This window comes from Odocoileus virginianus, chromosome 3 (genome assembly GCF_023699985.2).
Source record: "Odocoileus virginianus isolate 20LAN1187 ecotype Illinois chromosome 3, Ovbor_1.2, whole genome shotgun sequence".
In the NCBI taxonomy this organism is placed as follows: Eukaryota; Metazoa; Chordata; class Mammalia; order Artiodactyla; family Cervidae; genus Odocoileus; species Odocoileus virginianus.
The window spans coordinates 25302026-25316941 of NC_069676.1; the positions used below are offsets into that span (position 1 = coordinate 25302026).

Sequence of the window (14916 nt, forward strand, 5' to 3'; positions counted from 1 at the left end):
ATTTAAGTATTATTCTGTATTTTATTTGTTTCAGTCAGGAAGAAGCAATTCCTTTATTAATTCTATATCACTTTCTGAATTCTCCATTCCCTGCAGTATTGTAGTAGTCAGAACCCCTCCATGAATTCTGTTTTTATTAAAGTCACCAAATATATCTAAAGACAAAAAGCAGATACCTTATTTGCCCACAGTTGGTAGCTAACTCATTTTTTGCTTCTGGACTATTAGTCCTTCCTGTCTTTCTATACTTTAGATTCATTTTCCTGTTCAATCTCATCACTGGCCCTTCTTCCTAAGACTGCCAATTAAGTTTTCAAGATCTATCCTTGATTATCATTTCTGCTGTCTATAGCAGAAATTAAACCTAAAGCTTTAATCTGATCATTAAAAAATTTATATTTCCAGAGATTTCTCTCCTGTTTCAGAACAAGTTTATCTGGCATCTGGATATCTACCACGTATTTCCTCTTAAACTAACATGTTAAAAGTCAAATTTATCATTTTGCCTACATGGACTCATTCTGAAAATCCCTGCTGCCTGCTTCCCCACTAACTACACATGATTCTTTTTGACTTTTTAATTCCAATAAATGGCAAGCCATTCATCTATTTAGTCAAGCCACTTCTTTGGGAATCCTCCTCACTTCTTTCCCTTTTGGCCAGCACATTCAAGAAATAAATGCATCATGTCAATTCTCCCCCACCCCCCCCAACTTGTCTAATTCATCCATTTCTCTTCTTGTCCATTTCATGCTACTTAAGAACAGGCTGTCTTCCTTCTCACCTGGTTTGTGGTAGGATATTTATTTCCTCTCTCCATACTTCCAATTATGCCACTCCACAATAAAATAAACTTTTTTTTTCTTAAGAGAATACTTTCTCCTAAAAGTTTTTTATGCATACTACTGCCTCAGCCTGGGGTACCTTTTCTGTCTCTGCCTCTTTAGCTGAAGAATTCCTATTTACCATTCATTACTTACATTACTCGTAATCCAGGAGGCCTTCTCAGACTCCTGGTGCTGACTGTTCCTCCTTGTGCATGTTCTTTTCACAGCACTTATCACATCATGTTTTACCTGCAGATAGCCTAACTAGATAGGCTTTTTGGCTTCTCAGCCTTTTTGGCTAAGATCAAGTGTAGCATCTGTTCTTATCAGTTTAATATCTGATACCTTCTCTATCTGAGGCCTATATATTAAATGGATTATTGGAGCAGGGAATTGGAATAGCAACTTACTCTCCAGGGGAAAAAAAAGAAGATGAAGAAGGAAGAAAGAAGAAGAAACAAAGGGAGAAGCACTTTGAAAGCATGCACATATATATCCAGTGCTATGTACAGGGTCTTGAACATAGTAGCCACTTAGTAAATATTTGTTATATTTTTAAACAAGAGCAATATTCTTAGTGCCTGTCATTTTATCCAAAGCCAATGAAACGTTATTTTGGCAAGTAATATCCCCCATTCCAAGTATTGTTAAAAACAGAATAGATTCTCTTTTTAATATTGATTGTAGTTTAGTACAGATCTATCTTGAAAGTCATTGCAGATGGTGATTGCAGCCATGAAATTAAAAGACGCTTACTCCTTGGAAGGAAAGTTATGACCAACATAGACAGCATATTAAAGAGCAGAGACATTACTTTGCCAACAAAGGTCCGTCTAGTCAAGGCTATGGTTTTTCCAGTGGTCATGTATGGATGTGAGAGTTGGACTATGAAGAAAGCTGAGTGCCGAAGAATTGATGCTTTTGAACTGTGGTGTTGGAGAAGACTCTTGAGAGTCCCTTGGACTGCAAGGAGATCCAACCAGTCCATCCTAAGGAGATCAGTCCTGGGTGTTCATTGGAAGGACTGATGTTGAAGCTGAAACTCCAATACTTTGGCCACCTGATGTGAAGAACTGACTCATTGGAAAAGACCCTGATGCTGGCAGGGATTGGGGGCAGGAGGATAAGGGGACGACAGAGGATGAGATGGCTGGATGGTATCACTGACTCGATGGACATGAGTTTGAGTAAACTCCGGGAGTTGGTGATGGACAGGGAGGCCTGGCGTGCTGCAATTCATGGGGTCACAATGAGTCGGACACGACTGAGCAACTGAACTGAACTGAGCTGATCTTGAAAATAGTAATGAAAGCAACATTAAATAGTTTATTTGATATTTGCTATGCAGTTTATTATCATTTTTCTTCAGGGACCTAACCAATAGGTTGATTATCTGGAAACAAAATCTGCTTGTCTCTATGTATTTAAATGTTTTTACTAAAATAGTCATTGTGCTGAGTTTATAGACTATGCCAAAAAAAGTATTTAAAGTTATATGCTTTCTACGTAATGTTCCTATAGAGTTGAGTGAATGTTTATGAATTTGAATGTAAAAGGGCATTTAATTTTATTTCTAACCATTTTAGGAGTATATATTAGACTATTTTCATGAATACTGTAATTGATTTCAGAAAGTAGTGTTTCAACAGAGGGGATTATTTCAAATGATCTTCAGAAATATTTCACATGCAAAGGATAATTATTTACACATATTACTATGGCATCTGTGTATCAAAGTTTGATAAATATGGAGTATACAATTCTTTCTTTTAGATCCCCAAATCAATTTAGTGATCAAGTATTTGAAGGTACCTTCATATAAAGAACACCAGAACAAGGGTAGAGCAAAATATTTTGCTTAAGCTCTGTTAAAATATTTTCCTTAAAAATGTGTTCTGTAAGCTTGGTCTGGTCCTTGTAATAGCTATACTGGATATGTTAATATTATAAAAAGTAGGTTTTGAGACAAGAAATATTGCTTGAAATAAAGCCATTTCTTAATAATAAGAGGAGCAACATATCAGGAAGATAGAGCAATTACAGACTGCACACACTAGAACCAGAGCCTCATGACACACGAAGCGAAACGTGAAATAGCGCAAAGGAGACATAGACTGTTCACCAATATTAGAGATTTCGATACCTATTCTCAGTCATGAAGAGAATAATTAGGCAGAAATTCAGCAAAAACATAGGCGGCTTGAATACATTATCAACCAACTTGACTTATTTGACATGTATAGACTGATCCATTCCAATAATAGCAGAATACATATCGTATCAAGTGCGCCCTAACCATTCTCTAAGCTGTATGCCATGCCAGAAAATAAGCCTTATCAAATTTAAAAAGATTTGAAAACACCGTCATCCAAGACACAACAATAAAAACCAGAAAAAGAGAAAAATAAAAATTCCCTCTCAGAATGAAACTATAAAATTCCAAAATCCATTAAATCATCTAATGCTAAGAAAGAAAAATAAATAACAATTAGGGCATAAGTTAACTGCAGGTAAAGTTACTGATAAAAAAGAGTCACACAAAGATTTTTTTTTTCTTTTCTTTTTTTTTTCCATTTATTTTTATTAGTTGGAGGCTAATTACTTTACATCATTACAGTAGTTTTTGTCATACATTGAAATGAATTAGCCATGGATTTACATGTATTTCCCATCCCGGTCCCCCATCCCACCTCCCTCTCCACCCGATCCCTCTGGGTCTTCCCAGTGCACCAGGCCCGAGCACTTGTCTCATGCATCTAACCTGGGCTGGTGATCTGTTTCACCCTAGATAATATACATGTTTCAATGCTGTTCTCTTGAAACATCCCACCCTCGCCTTCTCCCAGAGTCCACAAGTCTGTTCTATACATCTGAGTCTCTTTTTCTGTTTTGCATATAGGGTTATCGTTACCATCTTTCTAAAGTCCATATATATGTGTTAGTATACTGTAATGGTCTTTATCTTTCTGGCTTACTTCGCTCTGTATAATGGGCTCCAGTTTCACCCATCTCATTATAACTGATTCAAATGAATTCTTTTTAATGGCTGAGTAATATTCTATGGTGTATATGTACCACAGCTTCCTCATCCATTCGTCTGCTGATGGGCATCTGGGTTGCTTCCATGTCCTGGCTATTATAAACAGTGCTGCGATGAACATTGGGGTGCATGTGTCTCTTTCAGATCTGGTTTCCTTGGTGTGTATGCCCAAAAGTGGGATTGCTGGGTCATATGGCAGTTCTATTTCCAGCTTTTTAAGAAATCTCCACACTATTTTCCATAGTGGCTGTACTAATTTGCATTCCCACCAACAGTGTAAGAGGGTTCCCTTTTCTCCACACCCTCTCCAGCATTTATTGCTTGTAGACTTTTGGATAGCAGCCATCCTGACTGGCGTATAATGGTACCTCATTGTGGTTTTGATTTGCATTTCTCTGATAATGAGTGATGTTGAGCATCTTCTCATGTGTTTGTTAGCCATCTGTATGTCTTCCTTGGAGAAATGTCTGTTGAGTTCTTTGGCCCATTTTTTGATTGGGTCATTTATTTTTCTGGAGTTGAGCTGGAGGAGTTGCTTGTATATTTTTGAGATTAATCCTTTGTCTGTTGCTTCGTTTGCTATTATTTTCTCCCACTCTGAGGGCTGTCTTTTCACCTTGCTTATAGTTTCCTTTGTTGTGCAAAAGCTTTTAAGTTTCATTAGGTCCCATTTGTTTATTTTTGCTTTTATTTCTGAAATTCTGGGATGTGGGTCATAGAGGATCCTGCTGTGATTTATGTCGGAGAGTGTTTTGCCTATGTTCTCCTCTAGGAGTTTTATAGTTTCTGGTCTTACATTTAGATCTTTAATCCATTTTGAGTTTATTTTTGTATATGGTGTTAGAAAGTGTTCTAGTTTCATTCTTTTACAGGTGGTTGACCAGTTTTCCCAGCACCACTTGTTAAAGAGGTTATCTTTTTTCCATTGTATATCCTTGCCTCCTTTGTCGAAGATAAGGTGACCATAGGTTCGTGGATTTATCTCTGGGCTTTCTATTCTGTTCCATTGATCTATATTTCTGTCTTTGTGCCAGTACCATACTGTCTTGATGACTGTGGCTTTGTAGTAGAGTCTGAAGTCAGGCAGGTTGATTCCTCCAGTTCCATTCTTCTTTCTCAGGATTACTTTGGCTATTCGAGGTTTTTTGTATTTCCATACAAATTGTGAAATTATTTGTTCTAGTTCTGTGAAAAATACCGTTGGTAGTTTGATAGGGATTGCATTGAATCTATAGATTGCTTTGGGTAGTATAGCCATTTTGACAATATTGATTCTTCCAATCCATGAACACGGTATATTTCTCCATCTGTTTGTGTCCTCTTTGATTTCTTTCATCAGTGTTTTATAGTTTTCTATGTATAGGTCTTTTGTTTCTTTAGGTAGATATACTCCTAAGTATTTTACTCTTTTTGTTGCAATGGTGAATGGTATTGTTTCCTTAATTTCTCTTTCTGTTTTCTCATTGTTAGTGTATAGGAATGCAAGAGATTTCTGTGTGTTAATTTTATATCCTGCAACTTTACTGTATTCATTGATTAGCTCTAGTAATTTTCTGGTAGAGTCTTTAGGGTTTTCTATGTAGAGGATCATGTCGTCTGCAAACAGAGAGAGTTTCACTTCTTCTTTTCCTATCTGGATTCCTTTTACTTCTTTTTCTGCCCTGATTGCTGTGGCCAAAACTTCCAAAACTATGTTGAATAGTAGTGGTGAGAGTGCGCACCCTTGTCTTGTTCCTGATTTCAGGGGAAATGCTTTCAATTTTTCACCATTGAGGGTGATGCTTGCTGTGGGTTTGTCATATATAGCTTTTATTATGTTGAGGTATGTTCCTTCTATTCCTGCTTTCTGGAGAGTTTTAATCATAAATGGATGTTGAATTTTGTCAAAGGCTTTTTCTGCATCTATTGAGATAATGATATGGTTTTTATCTTTCAATTTGTTAATGGTCACACAAAGATTTAAAGTATTTTTATTTAGAATATTTAAAGGTTAACTGAAGTAACACTATTAAAAAATGACAGAAATATAAAGTAAAAATTCTAGAACAGCTAGAAATAAAAATGGTGTAAATTATTGAAGAAAAATTATAACCATTGAAATAAAATATTATCAAAGGGAATTGATAAATAGTAATGAGTAATTCATCTAAACAGTTATGTTTCTCTTTTCCATTCATTCTTTATGCTGACTGAAAGTATCCAGACATATTGCTAAATTTGTTCTGCTTCTTGCTCATTCATTCATCCTCTCATTCAACAGATATTGATTAAACATCTCCTGTGGCAGGCAGTTTTAGATGCTCTCATAGAGTTTACACTCTAGTATGAAGAGATGTGCCTTAGTTAAAAAGTAATTTCGTTGTGTGATAAGTGATTTTAAAGAAATAGCATTTCCCTCTCTGAGTTTCAGTAGAGTTTTTGACTAGAAAGAAGTCATTCTTGGAAGCTTACCTGGGACAGCAAGTCTGGATTTATACAAGGTTATTTAGCAGGTTAAACAGCTCCCAATAGTGAGTGTAATCCAAGCTGCTGGCTAAGGGGTGAATCATTATGGTAGTTAAAATGTCATTGTACCAATAAGTGTTTCTACTTTAGAAATAATTAGACTTACAGACCTCAAATCCAGCGTTAAGAAACATAAAAATATGGGACCTAACAGCTCTTTAACACTCTATCAATAAAATATTTCTTTAATACCCAGTGCAGATGGAGAATTAATTGAAGAGACAAGAAAAGTCAAAGAAGGGGCATGGAAACAGAACAGAGAGAATGTTTGATTAGGTTGCTTTCCTTTTCCTTTTATTTTCCTCATCTTATTTAAATTGGTAATCTATGGTCATAGATTTCAAGATTGTTATATATTCAAGTTTATTGTACTGTATTTTATATATAGATAACTGTTATTTTGTACTGTGCCTAGTTCATAAGCCACACATTTCAACAAGCACTCTTATTGCCCTTGTAAGTCATAAAAAGTTTACTCTTTTATTTTTTAATATTCACTAACTTCATTTTCAACCAAGCTGCACAAAATGGGTTGGGATAAAATAAAAGATTGGGATAAAATGGATTTATCCCAATTTTCTAGCCCAAAATTATCTGAATAAATTTAAAACTTTCCAACATTCAGTTCTTAGTCCAACCCAAAGTAAATATTATTGTCTGACTTAATCCTGGAAGTAGTAAATTATGCACATTTGCTACAGAACATGTTAATTATCTCAATAAATACAGTAATAGTAGACAAGAAGAAAGCTGAGTGCCAAAAAATTGATGTTTTTGAACTGTGGTGCTGGAGAAGACTCTTGAGAGTCCCTTGGACTGCAAGGAGATCCAACCAGTCCATCCTAAAGGAGATCAGTCCTGGGTGTTCATTGGAAGGACTGCTATTGAAGCTGAAGCTCCAATAGTTTGGCCACCTCATGTGAAGAGTTGACTCATTGGAAAAGACCCTGATGCTGGAAGGGATTGGGGGCAGGAGAAGAAGGGGACGACAGAGGATGAGATGGCTGGATGGCATCACTGACTCGATGGACATGAGTTTGAGTAAACTCCGGGAGTTGGTGATGGACAGGGAGGCCTGGAGTGCTGCGTTTCATGGGGCTGCAAAGAGTCAGACACGACTGAGTGACTGAACTGAACTGAATAGACATTTTAGAGGAATGGAATCATTGAGGAAAGACCATCCCATCTGCTGAAAGGGTGAGCCTTTCATAACACTCTCAAGTGACAAATGAGGAGCATACTTTTTCCTTTGAGAGATGTTTGGTTGGCATCTGCAGGAGCCAGGGAAAACACCTAAAACAATAACTAATGCCTAATACAAAGTACAGTCACGTTTATTTGTGATCTTTATCAGTCCCTTAGGGAAAATGATGTTGAAAATCACTGCAAAGACATAATTCCCCAGAAAATATATCATTCAAATGGCTTTTCTATCTTACATATATGATAAACACAGGAGTAGGAGAGTATAGCTTAATGCTCAAAGTCAGAGACTTAAAGGAAAGACACTTATTTTAGGCCTGAATGGAAAGGCTGCATCTTAAGCTCAGACCAACACGCCAGGAAAGAGAGAAAGCAGACAGGAGAGGGTGGGTCTATATACTTTGAGAACTATTCATATGATAAACATCTGAAGGAATCTAATGCAGCTACTCACATATCATCCAGTGAGAAAACACAGATTAGAGTTAAAAGACTTCAGTCTTTTGTATGGCTCTATTGTGTGATTTCAGAGAAGTTAAGCACTTGGCTCCAGCATACCAGAGTGAATTGGAGGCTAGAGCACCTTCCCTTCTCAAGTTATATTGTTAGGGAGAAAAAGCAAAGGAGATAAAACCCATGATAAAATGAAAACTTCTGCAGAATGCGATCAACTACCCAAACAGAGGAAACTCAATAAGGTTTTGCAGAAATCAGTAAAGAATCTTTCCCAAGTTAATACTTACCATGTGTAAATGCATATTGTTTGCGAGTCTCTTTCCTGTTACATCATTAGCAATCAGTATAGCTCTAAGAAAGAATTATGTCTCAAATAAGAAGCAAATTAGCCCATCTCGGGGAAAAGAACAGCTATTAGTACACACAGACTTTAAGAAATATCTGCTTTTGCTTAAGAAATTCAGCATATGAGAGATGCAAGTGAGTGCCTGCCATGAATTCATCCTATTCTCAAGACCTTTCAAATGGGAGACTGCACACCTGAGAGTCCTTGTCGTCTCCCGAGCTGCTCCCACCATTGCTGACCTGTGTGCCCAGGGGTGCCTGCTCTGTTCTTTAATAGGAAAGAATCACGAATAAGTTCCTGCCAGTTTGTCAGGTAGAAGAGGTCATAGTGGAATCATTTTATTTTAAGGCAACAGTCTAGGCCTGCAGGGCCTACCACTTGGCCAAGTGTCTTAATTTTCAGGTCGATTATTTTTCCCTCACTTTCCATTCCTAACTTCCAACTTCCAGGGATGGATGAACTATAAGAATGATAAGTTCATGGAAATTGTACGTGATGAGTTAGATCCTTGAGTCTTCTTCCAAAATTACAAACAAGTTATTAGCATAGGAAAATCTTTTGCCAGAAAACTCTTTTGTATGTGGTTTTTTGCTAGCTAACCTTTCAATAGTAGATTAGAAATCAAGGGTTCTCATTTTAAAGACTACTCTTTAAAAAGCATCAATGATACCCTCTGAAAACTGTTTACTTATTCTTTAGAGACATTGTGTCCAACTCAGGAGAAAGAATAAAAACTCATGCCAACAGAAGGAGAACATATTTTTTTGTCTTAGCCATACTGTTTATATTTTCCTCATTAAAAAAAAAAGTTGCTTCAACCTATATTCGTATCCTTGCTTTGAGATCAAGCAATTCTCTTGCTCAATAATCTGCTACCCTCCCAGTGCCTTGCACAATAAAGTTCAAATTGTTTTATTAAATGCTTAAGTACCTCTTGATTTAGCTCAAACTATTTTCCTGGTTTTAAACTTCCTGTTCCCCATTTTCTCCTGTGCCTTCCACAGCATACTGCACTGAGTTACTCCTAATTTCATTTAAATACTCCTACCACAACATATCCAACTGTAGATTTGCTCACATTTTTTTTTTAATCTAAAGTATTCTTCTTTCTGCTTACTGATGACCTCCACCTGCTCAAAGTTTAGCTGGAGGTGATTTTATCTATGAAATCTAGTCTAGCTTCTATAGTTAAAATTTAATCTCACCCTGTGTGGGAAAACCATCTAAGGGTTGGAATGTGTGATATTTGTTTGCGTTTACTGATCCTGGACTTCATTACTGACTACTTCAGGCTTGTCTTAAGTCGGAGATTCTGTCAGCAACCAAGGCCTTCTGTTCAATGATGGGTTTTACTTCCAATTCCAGGGCTTTTGTCTATGTAATCTGCAGTGTTCAATACATTGTTCCATTAAAAGCTCTGCCTATTGTAATTTTATTTCAACAATCATTTATTAAAAGCTCTGCCTATTATAATTTCAATAATTATAACATTGGTTTTAAGTGTTAATAAAACAGTATACCTAAAAAAAAAAAATTAATCTCGCCTTCCTCTCTGCTCCCATGTTTTTGTGTACTTCTTCCATGTCCCTGCTTTGTTTTTAGGTATTTATGTGCCTGATGGTCCAACCCAATAGGTTGCAGGATCCTTAAAGCAAGATAGTCTTATTTGTTCATCTCTGTTCCTCTGATAACACCTAACAGAGCCTTGCACATTTATATGCAGAAAGTGCCAGGACTTCCCTAGTGGTCTAATGGTTGAGACTCTGTGCTTTCACTGTAGGGGTCCCAGGTTCACTCCCTGGCAGAAGAACTAAGATCCCACATGCTGTGTGGTACGGCTGTAAAGTTAAAAGAAGAAAGAAAGAAATTTCCCAGAGAAGACCTTTTCATAGATAAAGAATGAATTCAAGAGAGAGGTTCACAAGAGAGAGAATCCCAAGAATGATCATTCTGGGATTATCTGATTATCTTTTGCTCTGTCTCACCCATTCACCCCCCCACTTTCTGGATAATAATAGTAAAGTAAGAAAACCTGAGAAGCACAGATAGCCAGAGAAGTATATGTATATAGTCAAAGATGACTATAAATAACCTTTTGGCCAGAGTTGTTAGAGGTTATTTGTTCATTAATGTATCCTTAAGATCATTTTCTCCTACTAGATGGCATTTTTTGTGCATCTCTGCAATCAGTTACCTTTGGTAGTTTCAGCATATAGTTCTCTTGTCTTTATTTTTCTGTTTGTAAACAGGTACTTGAAGGTTAGCTCAGAACAAAAATCTAAGAGCCCACAAAGTGAAATATGGTCAGAGCTTCTGAACAAAGATGTTTCGACCGAGATCACCTCTGTCACCATTGCTTTAAGGTTAATATTGAGTTATCACCTCACAGCAGTATAACTGTTTCCCGTTCTAAGATGCTCTGAGGAGATGTTTGGGGAAAAGAGTAAGAAGCCACCAGAAAAAGAACAGATGGGAGAGTTCCACAGGAATTTATTTACACTATTTCCTTCTCTTTGCTCTATCAGAGGAATGCAAGCCTTGAAAGGGAGAAAAGTTTGAGATTATTAATACAGTTTGTTTTGCACCTTGTTCTTGTGGACATGACATTCTCCCTGAGCCAGAGTTATTGATCACTTGAAGGCAGGTGAAAGTAGTAGATTAGGTTTGTTACAGGTGAAATGTAGAGAGAAAGAAAGATAATATTTTGCTTGAGACATTCAAAATGAGATTTATAGGACAGTATTGTATGGTATGGTCTGGTATAGTCAGTATAGTCTGGTAAACCAAACTTTTCAGAATTTTTTTTTCCCCTTAAATCCCTATATTTCCTCCATTATCATGTCAGTTACCATGCCAGGAGAACTAAGTTATATGTAAGGTAGGAAAATACGTGGATACCTCATGTTTTGGCCCTGAGATACTTGGGTAATATTGGGAGATAGATGGAAGCAAGATGAAGACTACATGTATACCACCTGCCCAGTTGGAGATGGGAGTGTTAGAGGGAATGCCTAGAGAAAGAGGATTTGTCTTTTTCATGGTTAAAAACACAGAAGGAACTCTCAGGCTGCCTCTCACCTTTGCCTGTCTGGGAAGTGACACTGTCTAGTGTTGCTCAGTCGCTAAGTCATGTCTGACTCTGCAACCAGAGGGACTGCAGCATGCCAGGCTTCCCCGTCCTTCACTACCTTTTGGAGTTTGATCAAATTCATGTCCACTGAGTCGGTGATCATCTGATCATGCTCTGTCATCCACTTCTCCTCCTGCTCCCAATCCTTCCCAGCATTAGGGTCTTTTCCGATGAGTCAACTCTTCACATGAGGTGGCCAAAGTATTGGAACTTCAACATTAGTCCTTACAGTGAACACCCAGGACTGATCTCCTTTAGGATGGACAGGTTGGATCTTCTTGCAGTCCAAGGGACTCTCAAGAGTCTTCTCCAGCACCACAGTTCAAAAGCATCAATTCTTTGGCACTTCACCGTCCAACTCTCACATCCATACATGACTACTGGAAAATAGCTTGATTATAGGGACCTTTGTCAGTAAAGTAATGTCTATGCTTTTTAATATGCTATCTAACTTTGCCATATCTTTTCTTCCAAGGATCAAGCGTCTTTTAATTGCACAGCTGCAGTCACTGTCATCAGTGATTTTGGAGGGCCCGCCCTCCCCCAAAAAAGAAATCTGCCACTCTTTGCTTTTTTTCCTCCTGTCAAGTGTAGTCAGTGGCATATAATGGTAGCATGGTAGATGGAAGACTAGAGTTTAGTGTTCTGTGTAGCCCTTAGATCCTGTGCATCGTGGGAAGGACTCAGAACTTCCTGTTAAACCCTTAAAGGATTTTACTGCAGCTGGAATCCTCCCGCCAAGGTAAGAGACGCAAGAGAAATGAGTTCAATCCTTGGATCTGGAAGATCCCTTGAAGTAGGAAATGGCAATCCACTCCAGTGTTCTTGGCTGGAAAATCCCATGGACAGAGGAGACTGGTGGGCTGCAGTCCGTGGCGCTGTGAAGAGTTGGACCAGGCAGAGACTGAGCGCCCACGCAGGCAGTGCGGCGGGAAGTGAGCCGCATCGTGGACTCCTTGCTGAGAGGAGCCCACCGCCTGGGGATACGCTCCTGCAGTAGCCGGGCGTGGATCCACTCCAGACCTGGAGTTCCTGGAAGACGTGGCGCCTGTGAGAGCCGGAAGGATGCCGATACCAGAGAGCTGGCCAGAGGGGGAGAGAGAGAGAGAGGAAGAGGAAGAAGAAGATGAAAGGAGGGAGTGTAGGCAAGAGAGAAGGGGGAAGGGAAGTTAGGTCAGCGTTAAGTGCCGGCAGGTCAAGCAGCAACTACGTGGGCAAGGGTCATTGTCACAGAGCGTAGGAACCCATGACAGCACAGGGGTGCGATTTGTGTACAAGGATCTGCTCCTGACACCGCCTTGGTTACACTCGGCCTCGTCCAATCTAGTTACACAAAAACGTGTGACTTAAATACTCATGTTTTTAAAAACCTAAACCAACTGAATATTATTGGTAATGACTAAATTATTGTATTGGGAAAGGGTTTTTTAGCATAATGTTTAAATCATAGATTTCAATAACAGCTTTTCTTCTATCTAGAGTATGGGGATTCATCCTAGAGTATGGGGATTCATAATGGGTATTCGTATTATTCAAGAGATGATAAAGAATTTGCATTTTTCTGGACTTGTCTGAAGGGTAGTCTGAGTGAAACTGATATCCCAGCACATGGAGAAATACCCCAACTTTGGCACTTACTATTCTACTACTTATTAGAATTGACTGGTCTGAATGACTGGGTGGGTGCCCCAATTTTCTAATATTTCTTCTGGAATCTTTTCAAATGACATTTTTTCTGGAAGTGGTCCCAATACTTTTCTCTCCCCTTCTTCCTTTCTGATTCCCTCCCTCCCTTCCTTCCTGCCATCCTTCCTTCCTTCCTCTCTCCCTTCCTGTTTTCCTTCCTTCCTTCCTTCTTTCCTTTGATGGTTCACTAACAATAACAGTAATTGTCATTGGGTATAGGAGAGCTGTGTATTTTTTTTTTTAGTAGAAGCTTATTATGAAGTTCTATTGATTATTTATGTCCCTTTTTATTGAATTATAGTTGATTTACAATATTATGTTTCAGGTGTACAGCATAGTGATTCAATATATTTATAGGTTATATTCCATTTAAAATTATTAAAAGTTAGTATTACAAGAAATACAAGCTATATTTCCTTATGCTGTTTAATATATCACTGTTGCTTATCTATTTTATACATACTAGTTTGTGTCTCTCAATCCATTACCCCTATCTCAACCTCCTCCCTCTCCCCACTGGTCACCACGTTTGTTCTCTATATCTGTGACTCTTTCTGTTTTTTTATATGTTTGTTTTATATTTTATATTCCACATATAAGAGAGAAAGTGTTTGCCTTTGTCTAATTTGTTTCACTAAGTGTAATACTCTCTATGTCTGTCTGCATTTTTTCAAATAGCAGACTTTCATTCTTTTTTTATAGCTAAGCAATATTCCATACATACATACACACCCTTATCCATTCATCTGTTGATGAGCACTTAGTTACTGCTTACATGTCTTGGTTTATTGTAAATGCTACTCTGAGCATTGGAGTGCATGTGTCTCTTCAAATTGGTGTTTTCATCTTCAGATATGTGACTGGGAGTGGAATCGCCGGATCATGTGGTAGTTCTATTTTGAATTTTTTGAATCCCCTGCGTACTGTTTTCCAAAGTGGCTGCACAAATTTGCAATCCTACTATCAGTGTACTGGGGTTCCCTTTCCTGCACATCCTTGCTAACATTTATTATTTGTAGACTTCTTGATGATAGCCATTTGACAGGTATGAGGTTATATCTCCTTATGATTTTGATTTGCATTTCTCTGACCAGTGATGTTGAGCATCTTTTCACATATCTGTTGGTCATCTGTGTATCTTTTTGGAAAAAATGTCTGTCCAGGTCTTCAACTGAGTTTTTAATTGAGTTATCTGTGGGTTTTTTTTTTTTTTTTGGATATTGAATTGTATGAGCTGTTTATCTATTTTGTATATTAACTCCTTATCAGTTCAGTTCAGTTGCTCAGTCATGTCCGACTCCTTGCAACCCAATGAATTGCAGCACGCCAGGCCTCCCTGTTCATCACCAACTCCTGGAGTCTACCCAAACCCATGGCCATCAAGTTGGTGATGCCATCCAGCCATCTCATCCTCTGTCGTCCCCTTCTCCTCTTGCCCCCAATCCTTCCCAGCATTAGGGTCTTTTCCAATAAGTCAACTCTTCACATGACGTGGCCAAAGTGTTGGAGTTTCAGCTTCAACATCAGTCCTTCCAATGAACACCCAGGACTGATCTCCCTTAGGATGGACTGGTTGGATCTTCTTGTAGGCCAAGGGACTCTGAAGAGTCTTTTCCAACACCACAGTTCAAAAGCATCAATTCTGTGGCTCAGCTTTCTTCATAGTCCAACTCTCACATCCCTACATGACTACTGGAAAAACCATAGCCTTGACTAGATGGAC

General features: G+C 38.2%; 1 pseudogene; it reads left to right on the forward strand.

The window, feature by feature from the left end:
* Positions 1–1104: 1104 nt before the first annotated feature.
* LOC139034580 (U2 spliceosomal RNA) lies at positions 1105–1237 on the forward strand (annotated as a pseudogene).
* Positions 1238–14916: the final 13679 nt, after the last annotated feature.